Raw genomic sequence first — 22,997 nt, forward strand, 5'->3', positions numbered from 1 at the left:
AATTCCTCTTCAACTCACCGCTTTGTTTTCTATGCAAAAACCACTTCACCACAGAAGACTCGATATTATTGGCATAGCAAGGTCTGCTCTTCTCCTCCTTTCAAAACTCGCTAAAAGCTGTATTTAAAAGAGCAGGTTGGCCGGGGTAATTCACACCCTTCAATGCCAACTTAATGTTTAGGTTAGTGGGAATCACAGAGGAATTAGGGATGGAAACTTCTTTGCTTGTGGTAGAAGTGGTCTGGTTAATTTTTAGAGAGAAGAGGTCGTCGATGTTTTAATGTAGAAAATTGTTCTGGCTGCAGCCTGCAGTATGGACTTGTTCGTGTGTGTAGCTCCCAGTGTTCTGACAGCGCGACGTTTTGGGGAAGCATGTGATTCAGCAGCTACCAGTGGGCTTCGTGCGACGGAGATTTTGTGGCTGTTAGCGGAGTTGATAACAGAGGGTCGTTAAGAGAAGCCTGCATGCGGTAGGCAAAGGAGTAATGTTTGCCGGCGGGGGACGTGCGGCGATTAACCTGTGCGGTAGTGAAAAGGACTTAAAGAGAAGGAAGTGTGCGGATGCGGAAAGAATGGAATAATTGTGGTAGGCTGCCGGCTGAGTAGTTTGGTGAATGTTTGGTGTGGGTGCGGCGCTGCCGATTGGATGGTGGTGCTGCAGTGTGAGTCAGATAAAAAAAAAAAAAAACAGGAGTAGGATCCAATGGGACTAACTGGCATGTATAGAGGCGTGTAATGCAAAAGGTCTGTTTTTGGTAGCATCTCTTGCTTACAGCCCTACCACCCTGAACACGCCCGATCTCGTCTGATCTCGGAAGCTAAGCAGGGTTGGGTTTGGTTAGTATTTGGATGGGAGACCACCTGGGAATACCAGGTGCTGTAAGCTTTTCTCACTTTTTCTTCATACAGGGGCGCTCCACTTCACGATTAGTTTAAATCTATCACTCCCCTTCCATTTTACTATTTTATATATATATTTTTTTTTCTCTCATTCATAAAGGCAGCTTTTACACACCGTTTTACTCTAAATACTGCCTGGTAATTCTAGCTGCTGTAAGCTGTTCGTACCTTTATTCCACCAGGACGTGATCTTCTCACAAACTTGAAGACTGTCACTCCCCATTCACGTTTTACAACTTATTGTTAATGATAAAGAGACAGCTTTTTACACACAGTTTTAAACAAAGTACTGATATAATTCCTCTTCAACTCACCGCTTTGTTTTCTATGCAAAAACCACTTCACCACAGAAGACTCGATATTATTGGCATAGCAAGGTCTGCTCTTCTCCTCCTTTCAAAACTCGCTAAAAGCTGTATTTAAAAGAGCAGGTTGGCCGGGGTAATTCACATCCTTCAATGCCAGATTAATGTTTAGGTTGGTGGGAATCACAGAGGAATTAGGGATGGAAACTTCTTTGCTGGTGGTAGAAGCGGTCTGGTGAATTTTTAGAGAGAAGAGGCCGTCGATGTTTGAATGTAGAAAATTGTTCTGGCTGCAGCCTGCAGTATGTACTTGTTGGCGTGTGTAGCTCCCAGTGTTCTGACAGCGCGACGTTTTGGGGAAGCATGTGATTCAACAGCTACCAGTGGGCTTCGTGCGGCGGAGATTTTGTGGCTGTTAGCGGAGTTGATGACAGAGGGTCGTTAAGAGAAGCCTGCATGCGGTAGGCAAAGGAGTAATGTTTGCTGGCGGGGGACGTGCGGCGATTAACCTGTGCGGTATTGAAAAGGAGTTAAAGAGAAGGAAGTGTGCGGATGCGGAAAGAATGGAATAATTGTGGTAGGCTAATAATAAAGAGACAGCTTGTTACACACAGTTTTAAACAAAGTACTGATATAATTCCTCTTCAACTCACCGCTTTGTTTTCTGTGCAAAAACCACTTCACCACAAAAGACTCGATATGGCATAGCAAGGTCTGCTCTTCTCCTCCTTTCAAAACTTGCTAAAAGCTGTATTTAAAAGAGCAGGTTGGCCGGGGTAATTCACAATATATTGTTAGGTGGTACATTGGGCGGAGCTTAATTCTCCGCTTCTGACATCATAAGAGGAAGTAGCGTATCCTTGATTCTGATTGGTCGAGAGTTTATGCCCATATATGGTATCAATACATGCTTATGCCACGTGGTGCCGATAGGGGGGGTTTGGGAGATTAAACTTTAATAGAATAAAAATACATTACATGTATTTTATCAATGTGGTTTTTTAATTACGTTTTTAAGGAATAATAAAACATAGAGCAGGATAATGGCAAGCTAGCGCATACACGTTCAGCGGGGGCGTCCGTCCGGCCCTGTGTTGTTAGTAAGCGCCGCGGCGTATTTTAAAAGAAAGCACCCAAATGTTTTAAAAGAAGAAAGCACCAAATGTGTTAAAGAAGAAAACCCTTAGGGTTATTTTAAAAGAAAAAGCAGGGTGAATTTAAACAAACATGCCCGAAAGAAGCAGCAGAAGAGCAAATTTAAACAAGCGAAACCAACAAACATACACCCCGCCATTTTAAAAGAAGAGTACACTCATTACATTTAACCAACACGAAAGACTTTAGTTATATTTACCAGGTTGAAGAAAGCATGCAAGCGGCAAACTTTTAGAAGAAATAGGACGAAACGATCCCGGAGCTCCGACACATGCGACTTGTCTGTTTGAACAACGCGGGGCGGAATGGCCGATCGCTAGTCCGGCGCTTGGCGCTTGCGCACCCACACCGCCTCCCCTTTCAAAATGGCGACGCCGGCGGAGCGCCTGTTTTAGCAAATAAAACCCCTATAACCGTAATGTTTTTAGGGAATTAAGCACTTTTCTGCCAATGTGAATAATAAAGTAAAGCGGTCTGAGCATTTTCGATAGCAATAATCAAGGAATAACGCGGTTAATTCTTGTTTAAGCGAGCGCATGCGCGTAGATCCACGCTGCATTTCCTTTATTGAGCCAGCTCGTTGCGTCAAGCAACTGTCAAATGGCGAGCAATTGTCAAATTGTCTCATACAGACAGTGCCAGCCATGAGTTTGATGACACCAGCGACGCTCCATAACCGTGACTTAGTGCCGCTAAACCCAACATGGGCACCCCGCAAGCCGTGGAGACAGCGCAAGCATGGGGCTCTGTGCAGCATATTCTCGTATAAAGAATGTATCTGTATAAAACTCGAGAAAAAGTTTGAACAAAGTGAGATCGACGGGGGGATCATTAGCCCCTCCCCATTTGTGGCAGTAGCAACCTATAAGATGAGAGAAGGCTGTACTTAACCATGGTGAAAAATGTATTAATACCCATCGCTCCTGTGAGCCAGCACTCAAAGACAACGAGACACAACTCCCCAGCTTGCAATGGCGTGCAAACAGACAACTTCGACTATCCTGCCATCTCCTGAAACGATCACGCTGCCACTGATAGAAGAGAATACTTTTGGACTGCTGCTGAACAACGCTGAAACCTGCCCTCGGCGGCCACCGATACCGCAATCGACTTTTGGGCTGCGACTTGACAACTCACCAGAGCCTTTTGACCTTCAGCAGGCCGCATCATGGGGGCCGTATGGCGACCCGTGCCTTTCATCGGCACCCCCTTCGAGCCCAACATGGGCGCAATGGCCGTCATCGATGGTTGAGGCTGCAGCGGCGACCCCTCATGTATTCTTGGGAACACCACGGTCCCCGTCACCGACGATCGACGAACTCTGCGAGCGTTTTGCTGCGCTGTCATTGTCTGAAGATGTTGTGGATGGGAGCATCACTGACTCGGCCATGAAAATTATCAAAGGGGCACTTGCCTGCATTCTGGATCATGTGATCGAGGAGGACTTGAAGGAGGACTGTGTAGGTTGCTCTGTGATGCATCCTAGCCAGCGTCGGCACACGTGCCTGTACGACCCCGAGCCATTTTACTTCTTTCACAATTTTGAAAAGTTGGTCAAAAAGCTGTATAGACCATGGTTTAAACACATCATCACGAAAGCGGTGTCGGTGTTCAATCCCCACCCCTCACCAGTGAAAGTACAGGGCGCTGTTGAGGCTGTCATGTGTGATCTTAAAGATGAAATAAACGTGCGGGAGAAATTGCGCGAGTTGAAACGTGAAGTTGAAGGGGCAGATTACGAGGGGGCTATAGATGACGCATATAATGTATTCTGTATTTTGCACGCATACAAACAACCCCAGGCTGATGTGTAAACGCTGAACTATGTGATCAAAATGTTTCTGACAATTTTTGCATGCGTTCTAAATAAAATGAGTTGACTCAAAAACACTTTGTCATTATTGCTAGAGGTCCACGATGGATGACAAGCGCTTGAAACGTGTCTATTATACACCATCAAACCCTGGGTCTTTTGGAGGTCCCGATAGATTATACAGATCTCTGATAGATGAAGAAGAAGGTGCGTGTAATATAAATAAGAAACAAGTTGGTACATGGCTATCTGGTGAAGATGCGTACACATTACATAAACCGATCAGGTTTAACTTTAAAAGGAACAGAGTCTTTGTGACTAATATAGATTCTCAATGGCAAGCTGACTTGGTGGACATGTCGGCTTACGTGGAACAGAATGACGATTTTAAATACATGTTAACATGTATAGACATTCTATCAAAATACGCATGGGTTCGATGTCTTAAAAGCAAGACGGGTGCAGAGGTAAAGAAAGTGTTTGAAAACATTCTCTCTGAAGGCAGGACCCCTAAAAAGCTGCAAAAAGCCCTAAAAAACGCGTCGTTTCATAAGCTTACCGAGAAACATGGAATAATACATTTCGCCACTGGTAACGATGTCAAAGCGTCTGTAGTGGAAAGGTTTAACCGAACATTAAAGACACGAATGTGGCGTTATTTTACAGCTTATAATACAAGAAGGTATGTGGACATTGTACAAGACCTAGCAAGAGCGTACAATAACACCCACCACAGCACCATTAAAATGAAACCGGTTGAGGTAAATGCACAGAATGCGGCCCATGTCTTCAACAACATTTATGGTTTGATGCCGAGTACATCTAAAAAGCACCGCTATAAGTTTAAAATTGGAGATGTGGTCAGGGTGTCTAAAGCACGGGGAAAATCCACCAAAGGATACGAGCAAACTTTTACGGACGAGTACTTTACCGTCGCCGAACATCTACCTAGAGCACCGCCGGTGTATAGGTTAAAAGATTATGATGGCGAAATCATAGAGGGGACATTTTACGCCGAAGAGCTACAAAAGATCAGACTAGACAAAGACAAAAACTTCAAAGTTGAGAAAATCGTTGCGGAAAAAACGCAGCGTGGTAAAAAAATGTTTTTAGTGAAATGGCAGGGATGGCCAGACAAATTTAACAGCTGGGTTCCTGCTAAACAAGTAGTTGACATATAAGTGCGACGGGGCGTGTTTGTAGTGTTCAGTTCCACCAAAAGCGGCCATGGAGGAAAGCGGCTTTTATGTCACGCTCCCAAGCAATGCGTCTATGGATGTTTTCCCACACAATACCATATCGAGCTACACTACAAAACTAGCCAAGCCGATTGAACTGAATGGTAAATGGGAAGTAGGCCTAGCTGAAATCCATTACCCGCGTACATGGGATACGCTGGTAGAAGAAGAAGACACCTTATTTTACGTGACAGGATGGATGTCGATACCGTCGACCCTACAGTACAAGCTAAAGGCGGGGTATTACCGAGATATTGAAAAACTAATCAGTGAGACGAATGCGGTTCTAGGAGTGTCAAAACTAAAATTTGACTATAGCGTGATAAAAAACAAAGTGTATATGATCGGACCACCGCACGTTGCCTTTAAAGCGAAAGGTAACCTTGCACGGATGCTGGGGTTTGTGCCTGATGTATTTCAGAAGATTGGTGATAGACCAGCGGCACCGTACCCCGCCAACATAAGCGCCGGTTTTTACACGATTTACGTGTATTCAGACATTGTCGAGCATCAAAGAGTGGGTGACAGCCACGTGCCTCTTTTACGGAGCGTACATATAGCGGGGGAACACAACTCGATGGTCACAATATCTTACGACAGGATTCATTACGTGTCGCTCTGCAAGAATCACATTGATAACATTGTCATCGAGTTAAAGTCTGACCAGAACAAGGCGATACCCTTCCGATACGGGAAAACGCTCGTAAAACTGCATTTCAGACCGGTTAAGCAGTACTACCCCCAATAATGTACAGCGCCGACGGCTTTTCAGATCCACATAGATATGTGGAATACTACAGAAACGAAGCGGGTAACAGGCTACCCGGATACAATGGAGCCCCCGTTATGTACGGTGGGGGTCTGGGAGGGCTTTTTCGAGGACTCCTCAGAATGGCTGTGCCATTTCTGAAAAGGACTTTCAATATGGCGAAACCACATTTAAAATCGGCCGCCCAAAATATCGTTAAAGACGTAGTAACAGGAGCCATGACGGGTCAATTGACAGCACAGCCGCAAGAGGGCTCGGGGCTCATGGTGCTTGCTCGCGGCAAGCGTCATAGACCCCCTGGGGATCGAATTACCTCCGCTAAAAAACGCAAAGCAATACCCAAGAGAGTCACAGTAGTCAAAAAGAAGCGCGAGAAGAAGGTGGCCAAAAAAGCACAGAGAAGAAGATACATTTTCTAAAACTATGGCCCTCATTCACAACATGTCGGAAGAGTGTATGAAATCAGAATTGGATATTTTTGCATTACCATACACGCAAGCAAGCATTGATAAGAATATATACGTGGAGGTGCCACCACTCTCAGCCTTAACTGATAATGGCCCCCTGGAGTTTTTTATCGCCGGTAATGGGGAAGATTACCTAGATCTCAACAACACGCTACTGCATCTCCGGTGTCGGATCACAAGAGCTAACGGTACAAACATTGACGCAGGGGCAAATGCGGGAGTCATAAATTACCCGATCGCCTCCATTTTCTCACAAGTGGACGTATCCCTGGGTGACCGGCTAGTGAGCCAATCTAGCAACACTTACCCTTACAGAGCGATGATAGAGTGCCTGCTTAATTATAGCGTCGGTACGCTCTCCAGACAGTTTACCTGCGGGTTGTTTTTCAAAGACAGCAGTACAGGAATGAATGAGACAGACCCGCAAGGCCTTAACGCGGGGCTAGAGAAAAGAGCCGCATTTTCGGCAAGAAGCAGCGTTTTCGATTTGATGGGCCCAATACACTCTGACATATTTTTTCAGGAGCGGCTAATGCTAAATGGGGTCGACGTCAAAATTAAAATGGTCCGAAACAAAGATGAGTTTTGCCTCATGAGCGGTGATGCAGCTGAGCAGTGCTCGCTCAAAATAGTATCTGCATCCCTCTTTGTTAAAAAAGTTTCTGTATCGACGGCTGTCAAACTGGGGCACGCGAGCGCATTGCTGACAGCCAACGCGAAATACCCGATCGAGAGAGTATGTATGAAAACTTTTAGTGTGGCCGCGGGTAGCCGTGTCTGCGCTCAAGAAAATTAGTTTCTAGGTCAGCTGCCTAAAACCGTAGTTATCGGGCTTGTAGATAATATGGGTTTTATGGGCGCGTACGATCGAAACCCCTTCAATTTTCAACATTACGACGCTGAATTTGTAGCGCTTTACGTAGATGGCCAGCAGTATCCCTCTAAACCCTTTCAACCAGATTTTATCCGAGGAAACGTGGCCCGTGAATATTACAGTTTGATTTTGGCTACGGGGAGACATTTGAAAAACGAGCCTTTCGCTGTTGACAGAAACGAGTACATAAATGGCTACACTTTGTACGCCTTTAACTTGTCACCCGACGAGGGATGTAATCAGCATCTCTCCATGGTTAAAAGCGGAAATATGCGCCTGGAGATGAGGTTCCGACAGCCGCTGGCCAGGACTGCGACATTGATAGTTTACGCATCATTCGACAATATAATCGAGATTAACCAAAGGAGAAATGTATTGTACGATTACTACTAGTCATGAACACATTGGAGCTATCCAACATCCTTGGCAGAAACCGCTGGACTGCTAGACATTTTTATGGGGTGTTGGCTTGTGACGAGCTGGAGGCTGTAAAACTTGAAAAATTACCCGCAATCTTCATCGTCAACACACATCCGAGTTGGGCACCCGGTGAGCACTGGCTGGCGCTTTTCATCGGTACTGACAGCACCGCAGAGTTTTTCGACTCGTACGGAAATCCTCCGGATCACCCCAGCTTTCCAAGGGCCATAAACGCTTTTATGACAAGGCACTGTGACCGTCTCATTTGCAACGCGAAGCAGCTTCAAAGCGATCTCAGTGTGACGTGTGGACAACATTGCATTTTTTATTTAATTAACCGCTGTAGAGGCTTTTCTTTTTGCAAAATTCTATCGTTTTATAGCAATGATTTAAAAAAGAACGATGCTATGGTTTCTCATTTTGTTTCTAAATTTAAATATATCAATCGTGTGAAAAATATGTTTACCAAAATGCAGATGGTGAGATGTTGTAAGGCTTTGAAAAAGATTGTGCATGACAAATAAAAAACACAAAGACAAAATATCACGTTTGAGTGTTTTAATTAAGTAAGTACAAAAGCATTTTAAAACACAAGCCAGTCGGGTCTTAAGAATTTCCGGGGGGTTCGCGGTGACCGACCATCTCGGGGTGTCCCGTCACGCCGCTCCTCGGTGCGGGGCTTGTTCTTGATCGACTCTATGAGACGTCCAACATCTTGGTTAGGTATGAGGGTGCAAGGCATGTTGAGTCTAGCCAGGCCTTGTAGAAATTCTCCCCACCCCACAGGCCTTCTCCCCTCGTTCACGTTATGCGGGTTGGTAATGTTTTTAAGCAAATCGAGCATGTGGGATCCAGCGATAGTTGTACCATTAAAAACAAACTCCCCGCGCGGATTCCACGCAGTGACGGCAGAGTTTTCAAGCATTTTACCCATTATATATTCAGCCTTTTTCTTGTTACGCGAAGCAACATTTTTAATGACTTCATCCATAATGGAATCCCCAGCAACGGTGGCACGTGCCGCCACAGCATTATCTATTATAGGGTCTTCAGGAGGAAGTGTTAATGATAAGGGCTCATTATCACCTTGCCTGGCCAAAGTCAAATATCTCTGTAGCACCTCTGTGTACAAGCGGACCTTTTCGTGGTCAGCAACATCCGTTCTTGATAAAATGTTGCGTATTGCAATGTCCAATTCGCTTTCGGCAGTCTGTCTTATCGTATCTTTAGGAGATGTGGCATTATGCAGTTTTTCAAGCTGTGCCTTAGGGACCAGATACATTTTCCTAGCGTGTTCCATTTACTTAGCTCCGTTGAAAAAGACTGGTGAGAAACGGTATGGCGACACTTAGCAGTGGTAGAATGAATCCCCCACCGGTCTGTATAATAGCCTTCTTCTTTTTTTTAAACGATGCCCGTTTGTTTGCCAATAGTTTAATGCCGCTCTTTTGCTTTTTTAGTTGTACAATCTGGGCTTTGGTTAACGGGATCTTGCCGCACAGCACGTTCAAAGCTATTTCACAAAGAGTGTTCAGCAAACCCGGAGATGCCGTCTTTAAAATTTTCTTTCTCTGTCTGGCGTTACTGTCAAATAAAGCTTTCAGGTCACTCCAATTTCTTTTTATACGAGCCGACATTATTATTTTTTCTTGAGCACGTAAGCAGCCGGCCACTCGGGTGGAAGCATTCCTGTTCTGAGCCTACAGTCCTCGGGTGTCACGGCTTTTAAATCCACCAATAGATATCCGTAAGGGACTTTTGTAGCGTCTTCGAAAGCTTCTACAAAAAATTTTGAATGCCGCGGGTACATCTGCCTTGCCAATACACTCGTCTGTAATTTATCTCGGGGGTTTTTAAATAATACGATATAATTAGCGTTGAGATTGATGGTCCGGCTCTTCTTACCTTGGAAGAAAAGATTCTGCACCAGATATATGACGCTTAGATTTCTGTGATGCGTGTACTTGGTAAAAGCTTTTTCCACCTCGCCGTTATCGCTGGCTTTTTCCATAAGGTCGTCAATGATGATCAAATTAATTTTATTTGATGGTAAAAGTTCATCGTCACACAGAGACTCTGGGATTCCTTACACAAATTTAATATTTTTTATTTTGCACAACAAATCATCATACAATGGTTGCCAGCAAGAATAGCACCATACGACGTTTTCAGGCACTCTGGACAATGTACAATCCACATTCTCAAGCAGTCTTTTAATGAAATAAGACTTGCCACAGTTGCTCGGTCCCGATATAATGCACGAGAATGGGTGCTGAAGCCTATTGTCGAACCCGTCACTAGAATCCATAAGGCAGTGTGGAATAGTCAGGCAGTAGCTGCCGCTTGGTGTACACAACCTTGAAACACTTGTTGACTGTCTTATTTTTCAAAAGGAACCCCCTTTTATCCCTCAAGATTTGCTGCGTAGATGTCCTGATCTCTCGAGGGGGGTCACGTGGGTTACTCAAAAAATCGTGAACTAACTCTGTGAGGGATGCGATGTTGACAACTTTCGAATTGGTGTTGTGCAGCGTTATTCCCTTAACTTTCAAGTTTGTTTTACTTTTTGCGGTTCTGTACCCATAAGTTTTGGGGCCCCCTGAAACAAATTCCACAATGTGATCATCTGGGTCCAACTCGCTTGTCAGCTCACCGAGAAAGTCACCCAAAGGTGGCATCCAGTCCCCCGGCTTGCTGACAAAAATGACAGAGTCTGTATCATGGTACAGCGTACGCCGCCCCAAGCGATCCATGAGGTTGTACAGCTCGAGCCTTGCATACGCGGTAGTGAACGCCGCAATAAACGTGTTGACGTGCCGCGGCGTGTTAGGGAACACCTTTATGTTCCGCCATTGGACCATTTCCACATTGTCATTCAAAAAGGAAAAGTGAGACACATTGACCAGCTTTGAAAAAATGAACATGAGAAACTCATCGGGGTCTTTGATGAGCGTCGTACTTGCCTGATTTATCCTCTGACCAAATTTTCCCCAAAGACTGTTTAAAAACAATTTGGAAATTTGGCGTTTCACTTTGTTCACCCCGATGTTTTCGGGGTTCAAGCGGATGCCCTCCTTCTCAAAGTAGGTCTGTATGTATCTCTCTTTATCCTCAGCACTCTTTACCCAAGAGGGATAACCCGAAGCCTCCTGTTTTCCCTTTAAATGGGTGTTAATATAGTCAGCAAAGAGTGTGTCTGTCCTATCGGGGAAATGCCAGACCTCGTAAATCTTGGCAATTTTGTAGCCCTTTTCAACAGCCTTGTTGATTTCGATACTGCACCACGTACCGCTCAGAGCTCTCTGCTCATCTGAATGATTGCAGACCCCTTGCGTCTCAGTTTCACAGCATGTTCGGCAAAGTGTGAACATGAGTTTACCGCCGGACCTGTAAGGCAGAACCGGCAGGTAAAGACCTCTCGGTGGGTAAACCTTGGCTTTGATCAACCCAAAATAGTTTTCCACACTGTTGAAATCGCGGTAAATGATTACGGGGTGGCCTACCGGGTACTCCTTAAACTTGTTGACAGAGGGGTAAAGGCTCGTGAAGTCGTAGTAATGTATACGCTCGTTGCCCTCTGCTTTGTAGTGCAATTGCAAGGCGTTAGTTCTGCCGCCAAACAGAGCGTCCCGAGGGTCGATGCGCTCTGGAAAGTCAAATTCCCTCAAGAATGCCTGTACATTTGCATTTTCAGCCTTCATTTTGCCCCACTGGTGTTCCCAAATAACATGTACATTGAGGTTGTACGTGTGTTTAAGGGCAAATATTTTATCCTGAAACTGCTGATGCATGTCCCCAAAACGCAGTTTTGTTACAGGATTCAGTGCGTTTGAATCAAAGCATTCTGGGCACCCGTGAAAAAAACACCCCGCAAATTCGTACGCCGTACGAACCCCGTCGATTTCGGCATAGCCGTCGAGGTAGTAGGGACCCATTTTCACCTCCCCTCTACAGAGCGCGTGCTGAATCTCTAGTTTTTCGCTATGCGCGATGTATTCCAGCCACTGAATAGATGGTGTGGAGTATGCCTTTTGTCGCTTGATGTAATTATCTGGAGTGGTTAGAGCGACGGTATTTTCAGGCAAAAAACTCATGCAAAACTGCTTCATGCACACTGAGGCAATGGTGACACATTGAAAGGGGTCTAGATTACAACTGTTTATAATCTCACCCCTGAACCTGAGACAACCCTCTCTCAAGATGACAACATCATTTTTACAGTACTCTGCCATTTCTTTTCTAAAGTCAAACACCTCTCCCGCAACAGTACCGTACCACTCCATAAACTCTCTCTTTTCCTTCTCCATCATGGTTTGCACACCGTATGCCTCTGTTGGCGGGTAGGGACCGACGTAATTTTGATTTTCTATGGTGTTCCAAAAATGTGGGAAATAGCCCTTCTTTTCGCTCTCAAAACCCAAAGCGGCGGGGAATGCGCTCAGCTTCATGGGCAGAAAGCAGAGGGAGTCAATGTATCTTTGGCTAAAGTCCTCGTCTGACACACAGAGCAGTTTGCTGCCCTGTGTGATAATGTGGGGTGTGATGCCATTTTCAACTAAATATTTCATGAGAAGGTAACTATCATAGCCTTTAGAGTTGTGCGCTATAAATGTGTACCCCTTGTATTTACGGTTGCGGTACTTTTTGAAAAATTCCGCCACACAGCCATCCCCCTTAGCGGTCCAACAATTTCCCTCAAAGTCAATGCAGCAGATGTAATTAGCAATGTGCGTCCCCTCATCTTGTCTACATTCAAAGTCGTAAAATACATAGCGGTCTGTCAAGGCCTCAGTTTTTACTGGCTCGATAAAACACTGATGCTCACAGTCAGGGGTCAAGTCCTCTTTACAAAAAGCGCATCTGGTATTTGGCTTACACTTCTGACCCTTTTGGTTATTTTTTGTGACGGTGTACCGATTGTTACACTTGTCACGATACTTGACTGTGTCGCACAAGCTGCGTACACCAGTGCCGCCTGGTTGCTGTTTTGACATTTTGTGCTGCTCGAAACAATACCGCGATCGACAGAACGACCCGCAGTCCTCACAATGTATGTATGCTGTGCGATGCTTATGGCACTCGGGACTGAGACAAACGTTGCAGTAATACTCACATTTGTGCCCTGTTTTAATACTGAATGAGGCATAACAATAATCACAGACGTAAGATTCCCCAAAAAACGACGTCAAGCTTTTTATACCGAAATAATGCTGATCTTGAAGGTACAGAAAGATTGTTTTATTACGAGGCTCGGGGTTTGTCTGAAATTTCTTAAAAATGTCAGACTTGTCACATCGGTACCATACAACGATTTTGACCCCAAGCATTCGCTCAAACTCTGCTATGTTTGAGAATGAAACCATGTCAGCAAAAGTTAGACCGACTGATTCCTGTAAACGTTTAGCTTCTATCTCCGCAATCTCATGTGACATGTCAGGGTTTAAGAGGTGGACTACGCAGTAAGCAAAGCACAGATTATTGCCCGAGTTTTCAGAAACAATAAGGCACCTGAGCTTCTTTTGCAAAATGTCAGATTTTAAAAGTTTTGTTAATTTCTGTCGTTTGGCCGCGCCACCATTTCGATTATGAATAATCTGCACGACCAGCTCCAGCGTTTCATCGCTGAAAACCTCGGCATTACTCTGTGTAAGGTTGTCTACCATCGATAGCAGATCATTTAGATCGATCTCGCCTCTAACATGTATAGCTGTGTTATTAGTCACTGAATTCCCCTGCAGTTCCACCTGTATGATATCCCCCGGACCCGCTAAAGCGTTCACTCTGTCAACCAAATTTTGGAATGTCTGTATAACGGCCCTGTAGACATCTACTATGTCATCATGCTCAATCCCCTCAAAGTGAAAGCGTTGCCTTATCTCGGTGTTGTTAAACAGTGGTCTACGTATTACATTAACATCAACATCAGCTGCACCCCCACCATGTTGTTGTACCACATTATCAATGTCCATAATTCCTGGTTCCACCGCCGCTCCATCTTCATCATTTAAATCATTTAAGAAGTTTTGTAAAATGGGGTTAAATTCACCCGGTTGCTCACCATTCAGTTCAGCTATCATCTGATGCAGTTCAGCGTACATGGCCGATCCGTCATCAGCGTCAAGCATTTGCACATCGTTGTCCGGTCCGCTGTCAGCCGCGTGGTCGTCAGCCATTTCCACATTCATAGACACATCAGCATTTGGTAGCCACCCGTCTACATCGCCTATAGCGTCACCCATATTAACATAGTCCATAGCCTCAACCGCTTCATGAGCACCATTCTCATTTAAATCATTTATTAAGGCGAGCATGTAGGGGTTAATTTCAGCCGGTGGTCCGTCATTCAGTTCATCAATCAGCCGAAGCAGATCGGGGTTCAGCGGCGTTTCACCATCGTCGTCATCATTTATATGCATGCTTCTACCCCCGTCAAAACTCCACTGCCTCCAGTTTTCTGCCATGTCTGTGCTTATTCTTTATATCTGATCAGACAAATCCGCCAAAAAATCACACATTTGATCCTGAAAAAGGAAAAAAGCTACCTTGAGCCCCTTCAGCCTCCCTGCCCGGGATACAGCGCCGTCCAGGGAGCTCGCAACCGGCCACTGCCAAGGTGTTAATTGGTCAATATTCCAATCTTGCGTCCTCTGCAGGGGTCCCGATAAGGCCCGGGATGTGGTCGCTGGATCACCGCTTGCTGGGAACCCTTGGTCCGGGGTCACAACCCCTGTAGTAGGAGTACCCGGCGGCGTAGATTCCAACTGTTCTTCAGGTTCGCTCTGTGCGCCGTCGGTTGAAGTTTCTGCCGTCGCTATACCCGCTTCAATTTTTTCAGCCGCAGCGATCAACAATTCATCATCGGCAGTGTCTTGGGGGGACGACAAGGACAAAATCAGTCTTTAAGCATTTCATACAGAAAAATCCACGATGCGGGTATTGTTCCACGTACACTGTAAAAAAAAAACTGTCAAATTTACGGTAAAATACTGGCAGCTGTGGTTGCCAGGAATATACCGTGAAAAAAATGTGGAATCTGTAAAAGACAATACGGTATACTGGTTTTGTAACCCTAAATTTTAAGGTAGACCACGTATTATTTTACCAAAATCATGGTAGAAAAAAACAAATATATTTGTCAATTATACAGCAATTTAATGTAAAAAATGCAACTTTCCATAGCTTTTTACGGATATTTGCAGTAAAAAAAAAGTTATAATATAATAATATTTACAGTAATTTGTTGTTAATTTAACAGTGATAGGATAGACCCTATTATTGTAAATAACTGTAAAAATAACAGAAATATGTTAAACCTTATTAAAACCTTTGACAGTAAAAAACACAGTGAAATTGTATAACAAATTACAGCATTTTATTTTGACCAGATACATTTTACGGTAAATTCCTGGCAACCACAGCTGCCGGTATTTTACCGCTAAAAATACAGTACAATATGAGGAACATAAATAGTTTACTGTACATTTTACATTTGCAACTGCTAAATATAGAAAAATCTAAAGATGCTCATATATAACCAAGGTAGTGAACATTACTGATAAACAATGAGAAAATTTGACATACCATTTGAAAACAGACTAAACATATCATTTTCTCTATTCCTACCAAACAGCATAGATCTTGAGAATACAGCATGTGTCCATATATATGGCTGGTAATCCATGGAGGAATGAATAAACATGAAACAAAAAATTACCTGCCCCTATAAACAGTAATGAGTCACTGGGTCCTGCCTTAGTGAAGGAAAGGACTCAGTGGAGTTTCTAATGCGCATGGTGTCGAAGATACAAGCTCTGCAGGAGTACTTCAATGTCCATCAGGAGTTCACTTTGGACTGACAGGATCCCCTCTGCAGCAAAAAATGGACAAAGTTTGATCAGTGCTTGAGCAAAATGCACAGAAATGAACAAAATGTGCTGCCAAAAACAGATCTAATGATAAATGATTTCTTAAGTGTAAAATATACAGTTCTTAAAGGGTAGCTATTGTCAAAATGCAACCTGGGCTGTTATTTTTTTTACTGTAAACGAGACAAACATATATCTAAAAGCATAATTATGACAAACGAGCCGTTTTTGAGATTGACCGTGATTTTGTTTTGTGGTCAATAGCCGGTGAATGGGAATACTAGGGGCATAAATTTGAGCGCATCAAAATCGATACAGTAAAAATAAAACAGCCCAGGTTGCGTTTTGGCAATAGTTATCCTTTAAATCTACTTATGTAAAAGTGATACATACACAACGCAGCCCTAATCACAATCATAATTTGTTTGAAAACGTATTTAAGTTTCCTATTGATTTTTCATAGAACTTGAAGTTAATGGCTGAATGCATGGTGATGAGACCTATCATTCAATCTACATTTTATAGCGTATGAAACTGCTCACCTGGACATGAACCTGAGCTCGGCTGATTAAGATTAGTGTCTCCTGTCCATCTTTCTTTAGCAAAACTTGAATAATACCACTGCTTACCTCTTATTGAATCTTTGGGTGCAGACTTAATTGAAGAGCCTCGTATAAACAGGCAGGGTGTGATGTTTAGGGAAACCAAAGAATACAGGCACCATCATTTCTGCCAGAAGACTCATGGGGGGCAACGAAACTTTCATTGTGGACCGGCTAGATACCTTCTGCATTCAGAAAGAAAACAAAAAGGGCATACACCATAAACAATAATAACTGACAAAAATAATGAGACAAGAAATTTAAGTAACAAAATAAGTGCAAATCAAGTTTCCCTGTGTTGCAGTGTAGCTGAATGTTTTTCAACAATTTGATTTACGGTAAAACACATACCAAATATTTCCAGCCAAGGTTTGTTTCAATCTTCAGCATGCTTTACCTGCCATTGTCTTGAAACTGTTTCATCTGTCACTCTCATTTGATGCTGTTTACAAAAACAAAACAGCAATATTGTAAAGGGAAAAAGGAAAATGAATTTAATGGAAAAAAAAGAAAAAAAGATTATGACCTGAAATCTCACCATTTCCTGAGAGTCACAGGTCCTTTGAGTATCCTTATGGTTTCTGCTCAAATTCAGTGTCTGAAAAGGGCAGGAACAAAACAAACATTTTTAATCATAATAAAGACAAAATAAGATTTAGAGACAGACAACAGAGAAATGTGTAAAATATCTTCTTGAATCTGTTTACTTTACTAACCTTGAAAGAGACTCTTGGGTCTTAGCTGTGCCACCACCCTTAACCCTTAAAACACATGCATCAGAAAACCACTGCAACAAAATTTCAGATGTCCTTCACTGACATTTTTATTGTCTTGAACATATTTTGACCTCCACACACTTGCTGCTAGTCAAATATATTGCTTTAAACAAATAAAGGCAAAACAAGCATGTAAAGCTTCTCCTGGCATTATGAAAAAAGAAAGCCAAAACTGCTTAAGCTCTACACTTAAAGTCAACTAACAAATGTATATTAACCATTTTCAGGAAAACATGAATTTGAACAAACACATAAGCTTGTGACATCACTTTTGCAGAAACGTACAGTTACAAAATGCTATAATAACAGTTAAAGTCAATGTAACGTAAAGTAATGTTTGTAACAGACAGTGCTGTTTAAATTTCAATGTTAACAGTTCAGTGCAACACTTAACTTGTTTGCTAATTAGGGCAATACAAAATTCAAATAGTTTAAACTCTTGTATAGAATATAGAACATCTCTGAAACATCAAAAGTACAGTTCTCAGTAACAATCCCTAGTTAGAGGGATTGTTTAAAGATATATGGTAAAAACCTCTGAAAAGCATGCCTGTGATAACAGAAATCAGGTAAGAGTACAGTACTCAATATCAGCTGGGATAACTGAAAACATAAACAACACAGTAGTTCCCAGTCAAGGTACAGTTAAGCTGACTGTACCGATCTGTTCAAAATGTCTTTAAACAGTCTCTCGCCACTCGTGATCAGAGAGATCGGCGATGAGGGTGAGTACTCTTGGGTTCACATGCAGTGTCTTCTTCTTAGTTTTTTCAACTTTTGTTCCCTTCTCTGGGTTAATGTTGAAGAAACACCTTGATAAACACAATAATCCATAATAAAACACTAATACAATGAAGAAAAAAAAGAAAGGGAAAGGCAAGGGAAAAGTAAAAGAATTACCTCTGAAGGAATTCAAGTGTGGAGCCAAGTTCCAGGGGATAGTGGATGTTCAGGCAGTAGTAGCTACCAAGCATCAGACAGATTGCAGAGATGAAGTCAGTCATTTGGTCATTTACAACTTTGTGGTCAATGCTGAGCATGAACAGTCTCGATGCAAAGCAGGAGGATCCTTGGAATGAAATACAAGTGTAAAAGAATTAACTGTAAAACCCCCTTTACCATTCAAATGTGTCTTAAAATAGTGAAAGTGCAGACATTTAATATAGTGTATCCTTGCATTAGCTTAGGTTCGGTGCACTTGTACTGATTTTCAACTCACCACAACCAATGATACATGGTGTCACAGGCAGGCTTTCCACTTGGACTTCTTTTGCCAGACATGTTTCATCAGCATAGTGGAAGAGGGTCTCCTCTTTTTCATCGAAATAGGAGAGGAGGAGGAGCATCATATCTTTCAGGTCTTCTGAGCAGCCCTTCAGCTGTCCCCTCTGCAGTTCTATGACAGCCTCCAAGACACGCTTGCTCTTGTCTGCACAAGTGGTTTTCAGAAAGTCCAGAAGCCGTTTTCCCTTCTTTTCTAGACTGGTGAGGAAAGTCTCTTTCAGCGGTACCCCAGTAAGTTCTTCAAAATGGACTGTCATTCCAATCGCCTGAAACAAATAAGGCCACTCTTCTTTGAGGGTTTGCATGTCTGCTCCGCTGTTTATTGCTTTGCGCTGAGAGTAGTAGGTGCATTTCATTAGAGTTTTTACTTCTTCATGACTGAAGCTTGTCTGTTCACTGAGAATCTTCATACGTTCCTTCTTCTCCTGCTGGGTTTCCAGTGTCTCACTGACTGGCAAAAACTTCATGTCCCACTTTATGCAGCCATATGTGTCTTGAACAGATGCTCGCTTTTCAGGTGTGACTTCATCGGTGTCATCTGATCCTCCCTGTTTGCACTTCTGTAACACTGGTGAAGTAGACCTCTTCACATTTTCAATTCGTGCCTGAATCTGTTTTACCAAAGAGTGGTACCCCTGTCCTACCACTTCCCCCTCTATGACATCCTGCAGTGACTTGGGATACATCGCAACCAGTTTTTTTTGCAATTTCAGTCGAGGCTCTTCTACTTGGAGAGGCACAGGCTTTCATCATCTCCTTCACGATAATGCGGATCATCTCCCTCCGCAATCGAGGCTTTGGTCTTTTCTCTCTCTGAAGACACTGGATCAAGTCTTCTGGAAAATCTTCACTTGGAATTCTAAAGTTATCTACCCAGTCTAGAGAATATATTGGACTGGGTGAGGCAGAAAATGAGGAGCAAGAAGATGGAGACGATATGCTGGCCTGGCTTGAAATTTCCATATTTGGTGCTGTAAATCAATATCACAAACGATAGATTAATTGTACTTCTTGGACCTTGGCCAAAGCATAATAGAAAAAACAGAAAGCCCTTCATGGCTATTGTGCAATGAAATCATAATACTTACTGGTTTGTTTCCAAGCAGCCAGCAGTTTTCTTGCCTGAACTGGTCTCAGGACAGAGTTCAGATCAGTCTCACTGATGAACTGCAAGTCCTCAGATGTCTCCACTCCTAATGATTGTAGTGTCTCTAGTACAATTTCAAGGATTAAGGCAGACAGGTCCGGCAGCACCTTAGTAATGGAACTCCTTATGCTGTCCCCCATTTCCGAGATGTCTGATAAAAGAATGTGAATAAAGGTCAATTTACACCAAATGGTACCTTTGGTCTTAAAATATGAAGCTGATCTTGCTTGATACTACACTTTTAAACAGTGTTTCGTAAGTACCAAACTAACAGCCCCATTATTGTGACAGCACACTGTGTTTCAATGGAACCATTTGGTACCCATACTTCATGTAAGATGTTAATGGATAGAAATCAATTAAGTCAATGATGTTCACACACTGCATCTTTTCTTTTTCCTTTCTCACTGAGTGCAGATGATACTGAGAATGGTATTCTGTCACGTGCACCGACACCAGAAAATAAACACTGTCATTCTTAATCAAAATGAGAACTACTTCACCAAACTCAACAGAGTCAGAGCCCCCTGTGACAAGGAAGTGTCCTTTCTTGTACTGTGTTCCCTTGTACATCGTTTCTACTGTGACCTTTGTATTGGTTTCAGTAAAGTCAAACATTTGAACTGCTTCTTGAATGGCTTTACTGTACCGCACTGAGTAAAATGGAGAACCATCTTTGACTTTCAAGACAGATTGACACAATGACCCTGCTGCAAGATAGGCTTGAAATATCTGATGTCTTTCAGAGAGTGTATGGCAGAGGTTTTTGAAATTTTTCAGATTTCTGGCACACCTCTTGAAATAACTGTGCTTACTTTCAAAGCGCATTGTCCATAATCTTATCAGTGGGCCAAATTTCAGAATCAGTGCTGGGTAATGGCGTAGAAAATGGTGTTTTGGTCTCAGGTTGCATTCTGGGAACAGAGCTTTTCTTGACTCTAAATATTCTTGAATAAGAATATCAAGATATGCTACCTGAGCCACTGAAATTTTCTGAGCACACACCATGTCTACAATATCTTTCAGCTGCAGAGTTAAGTTCCACACATCATCTGTGGGGTCTGTCACTATGTCACCAACTATGAGAGGCAGCAATCGGAGGAAGTTCCAGTTCTGTATAGCCTGTCCTGAGAGTTTAGCTGCTTGAGGACTGACCTCAGATGGCTTTGTAGAAGCATCAGACGCATGGTAACTAAACTGTTTGATGCGTCGGTTCAGAGTGGAGTAAGTGAACCATGCTTTTTTCTTTATGAAGTATTTCAGATACAGTGCCACATCATAAGCCAAAACTCCCTCAAAGATATCATGACCTAGACATGGTGGCAAGCCTGGCATACAAACGTTGAAGTATTTCAGTGAATTGAACACTGACCTGAACTTCACTCCTTCGACGTCTGGTGTATTGTCAATCTGGAGGCGATCAACAGCAGAGTTGTAGTTCTCTTTGGTACGTTCTGGTCCACACAGATTTGGGTCAGCACCCTGAAATTCAGATTTCGTTATCAGGCAGTACCTGCAGAAGTACTTTGAAGAACTAAAGTTTTCAGTGAAGCCACCAATACAGTGAGAACCCAGATTATCACCAGCAATGCAAAACAAAGTTCCTTTGACTCTAGTTTCATCTGATGCAACAATCCCACTGTCCTCCAATTCTTTCAAGTCTGCTAGTAATTCAGAGAACACATTAGCATGACCAAACTCTTTAAAATCTTTCTCCCTGCACAGTAAGACAAGAGACATGTGATCTGTGTCTGAGCGTACATGAAGTGGCAAGTTTGCCACTGATGCATATACAGCTAATACCTTGTGTTTTGTCCTTGCAGAGCCTAAAGGGTTAACGACTTCAAAGGCATCCTGGTAGAGTACTAGCTTGAGGCATGATGGGTTTTGACCAAAAAAATCATTTGATTTAAACAGCTTACTATCACTTATGTCACACAGAACATCAGCAGGAGGCTCAGTAGAGGGCTCTTCTGATTTCTGCCACAGATAAGACTCTAGCAGACATCTCAAAGTCTCTCTTAAAGGCACATAATAGGCAAACCTATCTTTTCTGTTTTCATCTCTCCCTAAAAATATTTTCTTTGGTTCCACATAGTTGAAGGCTTTTTTAAAGGTCTGAGCTCTGGAGTGCACTGTCCTCAATGGCCCGGTATGACATGCAGAAAAAAGATCATAGCTTTTGACAGACTCGCAGACTTTGTTGATGTCCTCCTCTGATAATGATGTGTCATCTTTTAACAGTGATGCAAGTTTACCCAAACTGTATGTCTGTCCGAACTCATGTATGTTCTGCATTTCCTCCACAATGTTCTGTATGGTTGAAGCAGGCAGTAGAAACTGACCCTGCAATTTTAAGTAGAATAGTGAAACGTTTCTCAGAAAAAGATCACAGAATTCAGGGGGCATTTCCATGTTATCTGTAATAGACTGTGCAGCAGGCTCGGAAAACAAGGGTACAAAGTCATCTGATGTGGTTGGAACAGATGATGATTGACATGCAGAATCTCTATATAAATCACCAATGCTGCTGTCTGAAAACTCTCTGTGTTTACGTGACATGTGAGCAGTAAAAGATGATTTAACTCTAAAGGTATTTGTGCATCCTCTTACTGGACAAGTGACCACGTGTCCTTCCACAATATGGCTCTTCAGATGAGCTATTAACTCTTTAGAGTTCTGACACTGACGTTCACACATCGCCATTGCACATGTAAATGAAGAAACCACCGCCACACCAGTGACATGGGTGGGGGCAGAGTGTCTTCGGTAAAAATGAGCCTTAAACGCGCCATACCTGGTGTATGCCTGCTTACAGCCTGCTTCAATACACCGAAAGAAACAACGTGGCTCATTCCGATGCAGTTTACAATGAAGCACGTAGCCCCTTGATGACTGAACTACCTTACCACAGAAATTACAGGTTAACATAACTCCATGTACTTTGGTAATTCCTCCCTAGCGAATTAAGCACGCCAAACACAGAAACTAATCCAGAGCAATGCTTCCCTCGCGACAGTAATGCTAACTCAACTCACAAATGCTAACTAAATTCACAACCTCACTCATAAAAAACAAACTGCTAAAATTATCTATAAACGCTGGGCTGGTGGATTTTTATAACAGGGCTAACTTGATGTTGCATGTACACACCTCACCTTGAACTAATTGTAAACTGCCAGGATGTCTACAAATTCCGAAGATGCTGTGGTCCAAGCAGCTATAAATGGCGCTAATATACGAGTTCAAAACTGTGTCCGTTAGCGAAGCCAACTTGAGTCTCCTGCATGAAAAAAAGAGCGGTTGGCATGCAGCTCAGCAGCGCGCCGCGCTATTGGTCATTTTCAGGTGACGTCATCCCGCAATGTAATGTCGCTCTTTG

General features: G+C 43.1%; 2 long non-coding RNA genes and 1 other non-coding gene across 3 annotated transcripts; 1 reads left to right on the plus strand and 2 right to left on the minus strand.

The window, feature by feature from the left end:
* The first annotated feature begins 767 nt into the window (after nucleotides 1-767).
* On the plus strand, nucleotides 768-886 carry LOC125735921 (5S ribosomal RNA). The gene has a single exon (XR_007395206.1). It is a non-coding gene; the product is annotated as a 5S ribosomal RNA (ribosomal RNA).
* Nucleotides 887-15,260: 14,374 nt separating this feature from the next.
* On the minus strand, nucleotides 15,261-19,011 carry LOC125715711 (uncharacterized). Its single transcript, XR_007384154.1, has 7 exons — nucleotides 18,404-19,011; nucleotides 18,085-18,253; nucleotides 17,125-17,996; nucleotides 16,947-17,006; nucleotides 16,760-16,850; nucleotides 16,436-16,593; nucleotides 15,261-15,808 (listed from the first exon to the last, which is right to left on the minus strand). It is a non-coding gene; the product is annotated as an uncharacterized LOC125715711 (long non-coding RNA).
* A 184-nt stretch (nucleotides 19,012-19,195) lies between these two features.
* LOC125715716 (uncharacterized) lies at nucleotides 19,196-22,902 on the minus strand. The gene is made up of 4 exons (XR_007384155.1): nucleotides 22,774-22,902; nucleotides 20,988-21,097; nucleotides 19,557-19,766; nucleotides 19,196-19,439 (listed from the first exon to the last, which is right to left on the minus strand). It is a non-coding gene; the product is annotated as an uncharacterized LOC125715716 (long non-coding RNA).
* Between the last annotated feature and the right edge of the window lie 95 nt (nucleotides 22,903-22,997).

This window comes from Brienomyrus brachyistius, chromosome 2 (assembly GCF_023856365.1).
Source record: "Brienomyrus brachyistius isolate T26 chromosome 2, BBRACH_0.4, whole genome shotgun sequence".
Lineage (NCBI taxonomy): Eukaryota > Metazoa > Chordata > Actinopteri > Osteoglossiformes > Mormyridae > Brienomyrus > Brienomyrus brachyistius.